We start from the raw sequence: 14,210 nt of genomic DNA on the forward strand, positions 1-14,210 counted from the left end.
GGGGGGGGTAAAATCTCTGGTTTTTTTTTTTATGAAAAAAAATCTCTGCTTTTGATTGAGTAAATCAAACTCTCGCAAGAAATAAAGTATCTCTCATGGGGTTCTGGTTCTATAAATTCTAGGTTGGCTGAGCTCCCAAAGAAAGTTTTGCCACTATAATTGATTTCATTAACTAACTTGGATTTGCCGTATTAAAATCCTCTGCAGTACTGGCGGGACGGCTCTTGATTTGCCTCCACACAGTAAAAAACAATAGTTCATTCAAGTCGCCACTCAACAAGACTGCACTGATCCATCGATATGGGTGTGCTCCTATTAAATGCCCCACCACCAAAGTTGTACTTTAAACTTTAATGAAAAATAAAAGGAAAAATTACAAGATTAGTTACTTCTGGGTTTTCATTTACAAAACTGTCCACCCTATATTTGAGTTAACAAAAATAGATAAAAACAAGTTAAGGTTTACAAAATTGGACAAAATAGTGTCTCTCCCTCCCACATTTATTTTTTTAGACATTTTTACCCTTGTCATTGCCTTTTTGTCCAGGCATCCTCCGTTCCCTGCAACCCTACCCTTGTCCCAGCCACCACCATTCTCTGCTATCCCAAGTAACAAAGGCAAAAAAAGAGATTTTTTTAGAGGGGAACTGGCGAACTCTCGAGGAAGGAAGGAGTTGTTTTTGTTTATTTTTGTTAACTCAAACATAGAGTGGACAGTTTTGTAAATGAAAATCCAAAAATAGCTAATCATGTTATTTTCCCAAAATAAAAAGTCTTCAATTCCTAAATGGATATATAATTCCTTTATGGTTGAAAGACAAAATTTTCCCTAATTAGATTACATAGCCTCTCTCTCTCTTACCTAGTGGTAAATTAGAGTTGGGCTATTATTGGTCACTCAAAGTCTCAAACATACAGTTATTAATAAAGATTAAGAAATAATGTTGTCTAAGGTCTATTTATAGCGAGGTTGACACCAATCATTTTTTAAGGCTATTTTGATTCAAACACTTATCTGAGTAGGCTCAAAGTTTCTTTTGCTGGGGTGGGTGTAAAGTTGAGGAGTGAAAAGGACATCAATTTTAGGGGTATTAAAAGTTGGCCTTTACCGGTTGAAGTCCGTGATTGGCTTGGTTCGATTATTAAACGTGTTGGGTTTAAGCACTGACTGCTTAATAATCAGGTTGTCTTAATGCAAGGTAGAGCCATAGAGGTAGTGGTCCCATGGTTGCCCAATCGATAGTGATTGAATATTTTGATCGATTGATTACCGAGCATTTGTACCTTGATTATAGCCTGTTTAAGTCAATCTAGCTAGATTATAACCGTTTAGGGACCATTTATAGCCCAATTAGGTAGTTAGTCCGTGTAAAGCCCTATTATAGCCCAATTAACTCAATTACCTTGAACTTGATTATGGACCAGTAATCGACGAATTAAATAGAAACACGTCCATGCTTGGCCTACAAAGGTCGATCACCTAAACAAGCGGAAATAGTGCGGGAGTTTAACTTGATGGGGACCGATTGATTAAGCCCAACCAAAAGTGTCCGAACCCGACCAATTGACACTCCTTATCTATTTTATATTTTCTCATAAATAGTCAAAATTGTCCCCACCCTTGTCACTAATGTAAAGAAGGGTCTCAATATCTTATATTGAAAATTTTGTTTTAATAGTTTTTCTCCTTTTGGGGTTTGATTTTCATTTCGGCCCTTCAAATCGATTTTTATTTTTATTGATTTCTAAAATACCCAAACTGAAGCCGAATCAGTAAACATTCCGCTCTATTCATTTTTCTAATCAATTTCGATTGGTCCAAGTAGCTTGAACTGGAATTTGACACCCGTAGGTAGGGGTATCAATTCTATTCTTGCACCAGTATCAAAGTCATTTATATTGTTCGAAATGCCATCATATGTATGTCCATTGAGATTGAGACCTATAGAGCTCCAAATGCACGAGATTTATTTATGGCCAAATGTTCACTGTGTCGGGGCTGCAGGATGCGCCTAGACACATGGGGGTGGGTGAAATGACCATCCCGCCCCTCTAAATGGCCACTCCATGTGTCTGGACGTAGCCTGTGCTCCCAGGCAGAGAACAATTGCCCTTTATTTATTTAGCCATTAGTCCAGTGAAGAACATTCTCTCAAATAAGTTCTTGTTCCATTCCTAAGATTTGAATATCATTAGGATCTATTTGGACCAAACTTGCATACGTTGATTGAGGACCACTTAGTATGAACCCACTCATAGGCACGTTAAGTCCGTTTCTAGCCCGTTTATAGACTGGTACTTGACCAACTGTTTATAAATAAGACCTTGCCTAACCTATGAGGACCGATTACTTAAATGAGGCAGTCACTATGAGGGATCCAAAAATAGGGAGGATCGATTAAACCCCACCGAAACTGGTCCGGACTGACTGATTAACACTCCTACCCCTAGACCTCATTTAAGAAGAAGAATATAGGTGCTATTATAATAACTTTTTGAAAATGTTCATTTGAGAAAAATAGCTTCTGTAGTATACTCAACTAAGTTTGAGAAATGATGAAATTTATCTTCTACCCTAACTAGTTAACCAAAAATAAATAGGGATTAGTATAAATAAAATTTTTGTAAACATTTGCATAGTTTAATATAAACTGAGTATTATGCTTCAGATTTTTTAAATTCACATAATCAATGACTGTTTCTCAAGTTTGGATGGCATTTCATCGAAAGTCTTTCAAAACATATAATCCCCCATAATTTCTCTTTCTTGGGTTATTCATTCTTTTGTGTTAAATTTTCCTTCTTTTTTTTTTTGGGTTATTCAATGACTTCTAATTTCTTTTCTCTCACACGATATAAATTAGAAATTCGACATGAGGACCCACGAAGGTATTTTTGCAAATTTTTTTATTGAAATTTTGTAATTATAATTTATATTTTGTGATGTTTAAACAAAAATAAATAAATTCTAAACTTACAGATTTTAATTCTTATGAGCCCTAAATTTCAATCGCCTTTTAGGAAAATAATTTTTATTTTCTCTCTCAAAAAAATGACAGGATTCACCTTAAATTTGAATCTACTCTATTTGACTACCTTCTTTAAGTATCTATTTGACTACCTTCTTTAAGTATCATAATCACTGCTAATCAAAGTAACTTTAATTATACATGATTAAAATCGTGATCCTCAATTACACTTTACGGCAGATACCTCGTCATAACCTACCTACCCGTTAGGGGAGTCAAAAACTGGTTCACATCGGTAGGCTTGACCTGAATCGATCAGTTGAAACTCAAGACCGGTCTAATTGGTTATTTAAAGTTCGGACTCAATTACTAATCCATTAATATCAGGCGTTCCGGTGCAAGGTACTAGCCTGACAGTCACTCAACCTAGACCGATCGTTAATAGACCATTTATAGTCCGATTTGCCTATTTAAACCCAATTATAGTCTGATTAGTCAATTAACCCAATTCTAAACTGGTGACCAATCAATTGAATAGAAACATATCCATGCTCAAGCTTACGAGACCCGATTACTTGAACGGTTGAAGTATTGTAGGGCCTTAAATTGGTAAGGACCGATTAGGCTCTACCAAAACCGACCAAGCCCTACCGATTGGCACCCCCTCACAGATCTAAAACACAGTATCATGTTAGTGTATCGGTATCGATATTGATTTCGACTGGACTTAATACTAACATTGAACTGATGCGATAGCCACGTATCGGTATCAACATCCGATAGAGTAATTTAAATCCCTGCTACCCGTGTAGCCGACAACATACTAACTTCCGAGGAGGAGCAATCGCTTCGCTTCGCTTCGGTTGGGCCAGAAGCTAAGGAAGCATCCATGATCCATATTTTCTCGACTGCGTACACCCCATTAAAGCCCTACATGTTTTGAGGGCATTGTGGTCAAAACAACAAGTAATAGGATTGTCCAATCAATCTTATTCGCTCCAATTCCATGACTATGGTATCTTCGTAATATTAAACAATCATCCGTCCATTTTGGTAAGCTAAGCTGAATAAATATTTAGACCCTGGCCCGTGTGGCGAAGATTGCGGCTTTCCTCAGCTATACTGCTCTGTCTCCATTGGCTCCACTTTAGCAGAGAAGAAAAGCTAAAATCCCCAATCCTTCTGTCTCTCTCTCTCATCTTTATCAAGCTCTCTTGCTGCCATGAACAGATACAGCAGCGACCTTTCTGTGGATGCTAAAGGCTCTAAAATGTTTGCTTGATTTCGGTGCTTTGTAGAAATACAGAGAGGAAAAGAAAGGGATTGGTTTCTTTCTCTGCCTTATTTGCCTTTTCTTTGTTATATGTTTCTCTCTCTCTATCTCTTTCTCTTCTATTCCGCTTTGTGCTTTGAACTTTACTTCTTAGCTTTAGTTCCTCACAGTGATTTGGATTTCGGGAATAGAAAGCTTGGACTGCAGAGATTTCAGATTTCTTCTCTGTTTCTTTTGGAGGTTTAGATTGTGCTGTTTTTAGTGGTGGGTTGGGGGGAAGGGAGGTGGGGAGTAAGGTGGCTTTTTTTCCAGTTTAAGCGCTTCTACTTTTTCTCGATTCGTGACTGAATTATTGGAGCTCAGGAGAAAGATTACGTAGCTTTTGGAAAGGGTGGTAGTTGGGGTGATAGTGCTTTTCTGTTGGTGCTCCAATGGCGAAGAGGCGGAAATGGGGAGGATTCCAGTTTTCGGTTGAGGTAGAGTTTAATTGGATTCTGTTACATATAGTGAGTTGATTTAGCGTTCGATCCGTCTGAAGCAGCTTGAGGCTTGGAGTTCTAACTATGTTGACGTGTTCGAGAGCTCTTCTGTTGATAGAAAGTTGAAGAAGAGAGCAGAATTTGCCAGTTTCACCTGAATCATATCACTTGTGATTATTTTCTTCCATTTACGATTTAGGGTTTTTTTTTTTTTTTTTTTTTCCCATTTCCCGATCAGGGGATGTATGCGTCTCTAGCATCCTCGAAAGACATTAGTCTTTTGTTTCCTTCGACCTTCAAGCATTCGGAAGCAAAACTGCAACATAAGAACAGAGAAACCATGGCTTCGGAACCCCACCATCGCCATCAACAGCAGCAGCTGAATTCCGGTCCTATGCGGTTGCGCTCTGCCCCGAGCTCTTTGCTTGAAAATTACGTGGACGGTAGCAGCGGTGAGGGGGAAGGAGGATCCGAGGAATTCCTCCAGCCCCATTCGTCGAGTCCCGAGGCAGAGAGCATGTTTGCAAGGTTCATGTCTTGTGGTGGTGGTGGCGTTGGCTCTCCTTCACCTGATCTTCGTGAGATAGGTGATAAGTCTCCAGCAGTATCGACACCGACCACCAGAGCAATTAATCAGAGGGAATCTCAGTTCATGGCATCGATGGAGCACGAAACAGAGGTTGTTCCTCAGCAGAATGGGTACCCTCCAGTTAGACAGATGCTTTATCAAGCTGCGTTACCGGCTTCTCTGCCTAGTCAGAGCTCAGCCACCATGGATAACTCTTACGGGATGGTGAATTCGATGACCATGGAACACAAGAATCCTTCTCAGATGAAGGCCAACTCCAATCTTATCAGGCATAGCAGCTCTCCCGCTGGGCTTTTTTCTCACCTAAACGTGGAAAACGGTACAGCTTTTCACTTCTTCTCAACTCATCCTTTTATATTTCCTTAATTAATTTCAGACAATTTTCTTAAACCCAGTCGAAGTATCTATTGCTTTATGCAAATCCCGTAAGAAATTTACACTTTAGCAATAGATCAAGTTTTTAGGGCATTTAAAATTTCAGTCATGAACTCATGTTTAATAGTTTAAACAATGAATTACTGAGAACTTCTTAGCAAATAGCAGGCTACGGCTTGATGAGAGGACTGGGGAATTTCAGAGCGGGGAATTCTGCTAATAGAGAAGCAGCTCCAGCAACGAGCAGGTTGAAGAATCAGATAAATTTCTCATCTGGGCCACCTTCTTCCTCGGGGCTAATGTCTCAAATCTCTGAAATTGGAAACGAAAGCATCGGAGCTAATAGCCTGGATGATGGGAGCTTGGGAAACAGCCGATGTTACATCCCGAGCTTCCCGATGGGTTCTTGGGATGATTCTGCACTTGTTTCGGAGAATTTCTCTGGCCTGAAAAGAGTTAGAGTTAATAATGGAAAGATGCTTTCTGGTTTAAACCCATCGGAGACTCGGGTAGAACTATTAATGCTTTTTGATTAATTTTGCATGGATTGAGTACTTCTTCATTTTCCTTTAACGTTTCCCTGATGCCATGTATTATTTCTCAGAATGGAGAAGCAGGGAACCGCCCACCTGGTTTGACCCATCATTTAAGTTTGCCAAAGACTTCCACCGAGATTGCTGCCATGGAAAAGTTTTTTCCAAGACTCTGTTCCTTGTAAGATCCGAGCCAAGCGGGGTTGTGCCACTCACCCACGGAGCATCGCAGAGAGGGTAAATTTTTAAAAGCTTTTAGTATATTTATTAATCTTGGTTTCAAATTCAATATATCAGTGAGGATATTATATTGCTTGGTGGGTTTATTATCCCCCATTGCAGGTGAGAAGAACTCGGATTAGTGAAAGAATGAGGAAATTGCAGGAGCTTGTCCCCAACATGGAGAAGGTAAAACTTTTTCAGACATCACTTCCCTCTAAAACAAATTATGCTTTTTATGTTGTTGAAGCTGAAGGCCTCAAAGACACATTTTCTTCTTGGCAGCAAACCAACACAGCAGACATGTTAGACTTGGCTGTGGATTACATAAAAGAACTCCAAAAACAGGTCAAGGTAAGGAGGACAATAATTTCCATCATAAGTTTAAAACCCCTTCTCACTAAAGATATATATATTTTTTGGTCTTCCCTTAACAATTTCCATTTCTCTTGCAGAAGCTCACGGATAATCAAGCTAACTGTAGCTGTTCGAGTAAGCAGAAGCCTTACTCAAGTCCTGTGGTGTGACTTGCTTCTGTACAGTAAATAAAAGAAGAATGTATGGCAGAGGAGATAGTGAACAAAGCTGACTCTTCTTTGTAGGACAACATCAGAGGAGGAAGAAGAAGAGACTATGGATGGGTGGATGTGGGGGGGGGGGGGGGGGCTGCTATGCATCTCTTCTGCAGAAAAAGATCCATGTCCACTAGGCTAACAAAAGTTACCGATGACGCCATAAAAGACAAAGATAGAACTGTATAGCACATGTTTGGCAAAATACCTTTGTATGCATTTACTGGCTTAGTGAGGAGTAGAACCTCTTTATATCAATTCTCATTTCTCAAAAGAGTAGAAAGAGCAGAGCCAGACCAGAGAGTACCTCCACTATTCACATAAGAAATACACTCAATTCAAGGTACTTCAACTAAGCCTTTTCCAACTGAATGGGGTGGGCTAAATGAATGATTCCTCATTCAAACTAATTAAGGACATGTTAATTATCAAGCTTAGGTTATTCAACAATATCAAGAAAGAAGCCAAGAATTGCAAAATTTTCTCATGACCAATTTTCAAAGGATTTATGATTTGACAGGGTGATTCTAAGTCAAAAACCTTATAAGCATTGAGTTTTAGATTTGAGGGCTGATTCTAAGATTTTTTTAAACCAATTCCGGTTAATCGGCCTCAATTCTGTGTTTTGAATACTTGGTGAGACAACTTTTTCCTACCACTGTACTCTAATGCCGCCTCTGCAAATGTTTAAGCCACATTAAACATCTTTTCTGCAACTTTTTCTTTAATCAAGGTTATAGTCAACATTCTCACGTTAACTATACCTTTTTTTTTAATTGTTTCTTTATCGCCCAACACATAAGGAGCATATAGAAATAGAACTCACGTGCCCAGAGTATCTGGCTTGATCTTTCAAGTGCTCAATAGTTAGTCAATAGTCAAATACCTAATAATGATCCATACTCATTAGGAGAGGAAATATGATTCATATAAGGCCCTTGTAAGTGGGTCATTTTTTCAACGTCAGATTGGAATCAATGCACTCTTATACAGGATTTTAGTGCACGGTAGGGCACCCGGTATTGGTCACCGTTGATACTGATACCGATACCGATCAGGGTTTTTTACCATTGATACAGATATGATATCAATACCTAAATCCATGCTCTTATAACATAGTAAAAGGAGTCCATATTGGTTCTGTGGTTCCTCACAAATGGGGATAAAATGAAGTGTCCAAGCCCACAAAATAGGTCAATGAGCACGCAATGTTTCTACTTTGAGGCTACTGTGGGATGGGAAGGGTAAACAAATAATCTGATTCTACAGAATCGAACCAAATCAGGACCCTATTTAAACCCAGACAGGATACATTAGACATACACAGAGACACACAAAAGCACATAGAAGAAGACGCAGTATCTCTCTCTGTCTCTCTGTATTTTATCTTTATTGAGCCTATAAAGTAAATATTGATAATTCACTCTAGGTTTAAGTCAGGGGTATATCTGACCTAACACATTGTGAGAGTGTGGTTAGGGTCAGGGAGAATATTATATATTCAACCTTAAAGTCCTCACAACCGTCATTTTTTTATTTATTTTATATTCCTACTCACGGGAGAAAGAGTGAAAAGGCTGTGGAAGACTAAAGGGAAGGAAAAGCTTGAGGATCGACAACTGCCATTAAAACAAGGTATGTTAATTATGATTCACAGTTTATGGTGTTCCAAGTCTATATGGGCACGTGTATGATCGATTGGGATTCTTAAATCCCCACAAAACAAACCTCTCTCTCTCTCTCTCTCTCTCTCTCTCTCTCTCTCCTTCCTGCAGCCACCAATTACCAGTAGAGCATGAAATGCTATAGAATTTAGTTTTGCTTTCCAATTTTAACAGTTTGACGTCGAGTTGTTTTCTTTGTTGCATTTCCTTGTTTTCCCAATGAAGTAGTTATGGGTGAGTTCATTTGGACATTCAAACAACCACCACGTATGCGTCTCATTTAATACGTCAATCCCTCCATAAATAATCGCTGGTAGTATCCCACAAGCTTTCCTCTTCCTTTAGTTTAAGTCTCTCTTTCATACTATTAGCATCTCTCTGAATGACACTAGCTGTATTTACAATAAGTAACTCTTTTTTTATTATTTCTTGCCTTATTTTTAAAATTTCTTTTTAATGAGGTGGGTTTTCAAAATAATTAAAAAATAACTCACAATTATATTATTTTTAAGAGTTATTGTTGTCTTACACACATTTCGAATACATTTGTGAAATGACAAGATTTTATCTGAGTTTTAAGAAGAAGTTGGCTACAATATAAGAAAAATTACAATGCAAATTATTTGACACCTTAGGGGATGTCAATTGCTATAATACGGAACAATCCACCTAGTTTTCACCATTTAACAAAATGATAAGGCAATTCTTACCATTAGATATTTTTTTAAATGACCTGAAATTATTGATATTTTAATTCACTCTAAGAGTCTAACTCATACTCTTAAATGTACATATATAATAAGACCGTGTTTTTCTTAAGCCACAGTGAATGGATTTTCATTCATTGCGGGGCTTCACATGTGCACAGGAGGGTATTGGGATAGTATTTTAGGGAACATACTAAAACCCTGTAGGGGTTTGTGAACTCTAGGATGGTATGGTGAACCGTCATTGCATGGTGAAGGAAAACTTTCGCTTATATAGTAAGATTTTCCTATATAGGAAGTAGTTTTTTGTCCAGGAATGTGGCCAACACTAGTACTTCCGTATGTCTATTTTTGTCCTCAAAACAAGGGGATAGAGGTGTCTTTTCATATGGGGAGGAGAGTGATAGACTCATGGGAGTGTTGGCGATGGCCACCCTCCTAGGCAGTTTTATTTCCCTAGGGAGCATTCTTTGTGGGGAGTGAAGTGGTCACGCAGTCATTTTTTCCCCAACTATGTCTAGGCGTGGCCCTTGTGTCCCCCAGAAAACTTTTATCCATATATATATTGGTACATACTTGTTGAAGTATCCAACCGACCAAAAACTTAAATTATTTAATGATAAGACCCAACAGGTACATGAAGTCAATCCAAGATCAAAGAGTTTCCAATATATGATTAATTCCCAACGTCACTCTCCATAATTTGCCATAATTTGTCACTTTCTTAGCTAGAACTCAATCTATGATTAATTCCCAACATCACTCTTCATAACCTTGGGATTTCTTTGTCAACAAAATTTTTGGCACTATCTAACTAACCTCATGACAAATATTTGTGTTGATTTAATAATACCTCATAATAACTTAAACTAAAATCATTTTCACAAATTGTTTTCGATTTTGGGGGAATCTAATAATTAATTTTATGGTCCCATGAAGGAGAAAGAAATTGAAATTGAATGGATAGGCTTGTGGGATGCATCTCTTAGGCATTGCCCCTCCAAAATTTGTTTCATCTTATACTGGGTTTGGAAAAAAAAAAAAACTAAAGTGGACATGGTTTTAAGTATCGGTATCGTATCGCTCGTATCAGACAATACGTATCGGTTTTGTCAGTCACCGATGTCGATACCGTATCAATACCATATCGATGATGCAGTACGGACAAAGGGTAAAATAGTTTTAAAAAACTCATTTTTTAAAAAAATTTTAAGAGTAATTTTGTCTGATACAGTCGATCCAGACCGATACCATAATGATATCATATCAGTTTTGTGTGTTATCGATACCTGTTCCGATACCGTGCACTAAAACCATGACAGTGGATGGTGGGGTTTTCAATTGCTTAATGCCTCAATGGGACTGAAGGGGACAGTTGAAAGTAACTTAACCTTGAGTTTATATTTAATGGAGGGAGGTGGGGGTCCAATGAGGGTTGGAGTTAATGGAACTTTTTAGCTTTATCCTATGCTTCCAAATTCCAATGCTTGTTGGGTTTCTATTTTCCATATATAGACATGAGAATTATTTTACTTTTCACTGCCAATCCCATTGACAGAAATGTTCAAACTTGTCTCTTCCAAATGACAATTATAACCTAAGGCCCTCAGGCCATGTCTTAATCAGCCTTTATTTGTTCCATGCTGGTTAAAACTTGTGAAATAAACTTTAGCATCTTCACACCTTAGTACACAGATTATATTTCGGTTGAAAATAGAAAGCATTCACTTAAGCTATATTTATGTATTTTCAGAATAGATTTTGGGTCTAAAATCTATTCCGAAATGTGAAAATATAGAAGAATCGGGTTTCAAAATGCGTTGTAGACCTAGAATCTATTCCGAGTATACATAGTAAACATAGCCTTAGATGTATATGACATGATTAATAACTGAAAAACATCCATAAGATGACATCAGTTGTATTATGGTGTTGCATATGCTGTTACAACAACAAAAAAAATTTCTTTCTAATAAAAATCAGCTACTTTTGGTTCGAGATTTTGTATTTTCTCTTTTTTATGAATTATATTTAATAAAGGAAGTACATTTGAGCGTTTTGAGTGATGGAAAGAATCCAACCATCCGATTTTGACAAAATGACATCCAAAAATTTTAAAATTGAAGGTGATTTTTTCATATTTTGTATTGCATATTAGTAAAATAGTTGTTTTATACAATTTCAATTGCTTCTATAACAAATGTCGTGAAATATTGTTGTCATTCAATTAAATGGATCCAATTAGTCTCTTTTCTAACAAAAAGACAAGGTAAGGCGTTCAGTATTGAATTTTTTTTTGGTGTTGAATTGTGACAATGAAGTTCCTCTGGTTACTCTAATAAAACTGTTCTTTTTTTTGAGAAAATTTTTCATAAGAACCTCTTCATTCAAGGTGATTTCACGTTATGATTGGACTCTCAAAATAATGAATGTTATCATTAATTCTTATTATCATACATTTTTTTAAGGCCTAAATTACCCTTTCTCAGTCCAATCGTAAGGTCAGATCTCATCAATTCAGAGGTTCTTTCTTCACCATGTGTGATGGAATACTCAAGTTTTTTTCCACCTTTGTAGATAATAAAATTCACTAAAAGAGAAAGACAAAAATTACATAATTATTATTAGGTTTATATATGTATAGGTGGGTTTGGGGTCCAATATATTTTTAGGGTAAAATTGTAATTATGTGGGGATTAGGGTTTTTAAAGTTTCCTATATATTATCTCTGTGAAAAGACCATTGAGTCCTTGACACAAATAAGGAAAATCACATTATGAGGTGCAGAGTCCTGGAGAGTATATTTTTGACTTAGTAAAAAAATCTTGTAGTTCTATAAGGTAAATATAGAGGCTTTTGTGTCAAACTACGTTAAGTCTATCATGTTGTGTGTGATTGTTTACTTTATTTTGTCTTCATGATCATATATATTCAATCTCAACAAGTAATCACCTGCATAACCAATAATTCGATTAGGGTTTTGGAATTTCAAAAGTAAAACCATATTTTGAAGCACATCTTGAGACTTGAACAAAGAGAATTCCCTCTTGAGATGGCCAAATTCCTCCAGCATGGCATATAGATCCACTTAAATGGACCACTCACAATTCCATTATCTATAAAATGACAAAAGGAAAACCATAAAAATAATTTCTGCTTCTTTAGGTATACTCTTCTGGTTTTGGTTCTGAGGAGGCAAGAAACCAAAAGAGAATAGTGGCCCAGTAGGAGGCAGTAGGTGGGGAAGAGGAAGACATTAGATTAGATTAGACAAATACATCGACTGCTAAAAGCTGATACTGAGTCAACTTCTGGGTTTCCAGCCATTCAAAATTGGGTTCTTTTCCAAATTCAGGACCCAAAAATGAACCTAGCTGCTGGCAGGATTTAAAACTACAGAATTGGGGACACTTTGACGGTGTTTGGTATACATTTATGGAATACATTCTAGGTCGACTTTGCATTCTCGAATGATAATGCTCGAGAATAGGAAATCAAATCTCTATCGATTTTGATTTTAATTTTGATTTGGAATCAAATCGATTTGGATCGATCGGCACCAGACAAAATGTGTCCTTAACCCTAGAAATTCAGTATCTATCAATTCTAATCGTAGTTAGTTAAAATGGGAATGTCAAAAAAAAACTTTGTTCAGTCGTGTATAAATTAAAAAACGATTCATTTTTTACCCGATACTCTTGATTCATATCGATATCAAATATCGACAATACTCGAGAATATCGATACGTATCGACCAATACGAGCCCTTTATCTATGATCTCAATTCTTAGAACACAACACTACTAGCTGGGTTTAGCTTTTTAAGAACCAAACATTGATGAGAGCATTCATTTCCACCATACTCATTGAAGAGGAAAAGGCTTTTACGTCCGACATGTATATGGAATAAAAGCTCAACCACTTCTCAAGTCCGAAACTGAACTGTCACGGAGAAGGTAAACTGTTCGTAGCTGGACCCAACTCACGGGTCACACGGGTCCAACTTCCCTAGTGGAAATGGGTCGAGTGGCCCACAGCCTACAAAATAAGCATGGAAGTGAGTGCCACGTCGATGCTGACGTCATTCTCTGCCCCAGTTCTCCCGCAATGGACTTCTGATGTCCACGAAAGCTAAAACTGCTTTCATTCGTCACCCTGAGAGGGATAGAAGCCATGATGGGGCCCATTCAGTGACAAAGGAGAGAGAGAGAGAGAGAGAATGTGATTCTGTGGTGGACAGACGAGAGTGTGACTGTGTGAGTCTGTGAGAGGTTCATTCCCATAAGCTCAACTCAGTGAGTGAGACGTTTCTATGTCACATGGTATCGGCACTGATAGCGTATCGATCAGGTATCAGTGTCAATAATAGCTGATATGGATATGAATCTGTCGATATGATTGTTTCTGCTCTGTTACCAATTGCTAAAACCTATCGTCTCACACATTATCTAGATTTTTTATAATTTATAGTCTAATCTAAAAGTGTCAATCGATCGGTTCAATCCGGTTTAGTTGAGTTGAATAAATTTTCAAGTTGGTATTGTATCAAACCGAAACAAAATCGTGAAACCAAAGTTCATTTCGATCAGTTTAAATTTGTTTTGTTTTTTTATCAGATTGGCTTAATGGCTCGCTCCGTTATCGGGAAGTTATTGGTTTGGTTTTGATTTTTCATATAAACATAATGGAAATGATTTTTTAATCAAATTTTTTTCAGTTTTTTGGTCGGTTCCTTTTGGTTTTGGTTTCTACCGGTTTCATAAAAAACCAAAACAAAACCAAACCGATAAGGGTTTGAATCTCGATCACTTTCAGTTGATTCGACCGGTT

The 14,210-nt window shown here is 37.4% G+C and overlaps 1 long non-coding RNA gene and 1 pseudogene across 1 annotated transcript in view; one reads left to right on the plus strand and one right to left on the minus strand.

Moving 5' to 3' along the window:
- LOC122642896 overlaps positions 1–7,267 on the plus strand; it is an 18,296-nt pseudogene extending 11,029 nt beyond the window's left edge.
- Positions 1–8,782, minus strand: part of LOC122642899 — a 27,945-nt gene extending 19,163 nt beyond the window's left edge. The window contains exon 1 of the long non-coding RNA XR_006330125.1: positions 8,738–8,782. This is a non-coding gene — a long non-coding RNA (uncharacterized LOC122642899). The remainder of the gene's footprint in view (positions 1–8,737) is intronic.
- Between the last annotated feature and the right edge of the window lie 5,428 nt (positions 8,783–14,210).

Source organism: Telopea speciosissima, chromosome 10 (genome assembly GCF_018873765.1).
Source record: "Telopea speciosissima isolate NSW1024214 ecotype Mountain lineage chromosome 10, Tspe_v1, whole genome shotgun sequence".
Lineage (NCBI taxonomy): Eukaryota > Viridiplantae > Streptophyta > Magnoliopsida > Proteales > Proteaceae > Telopea > Telopea speciosissima.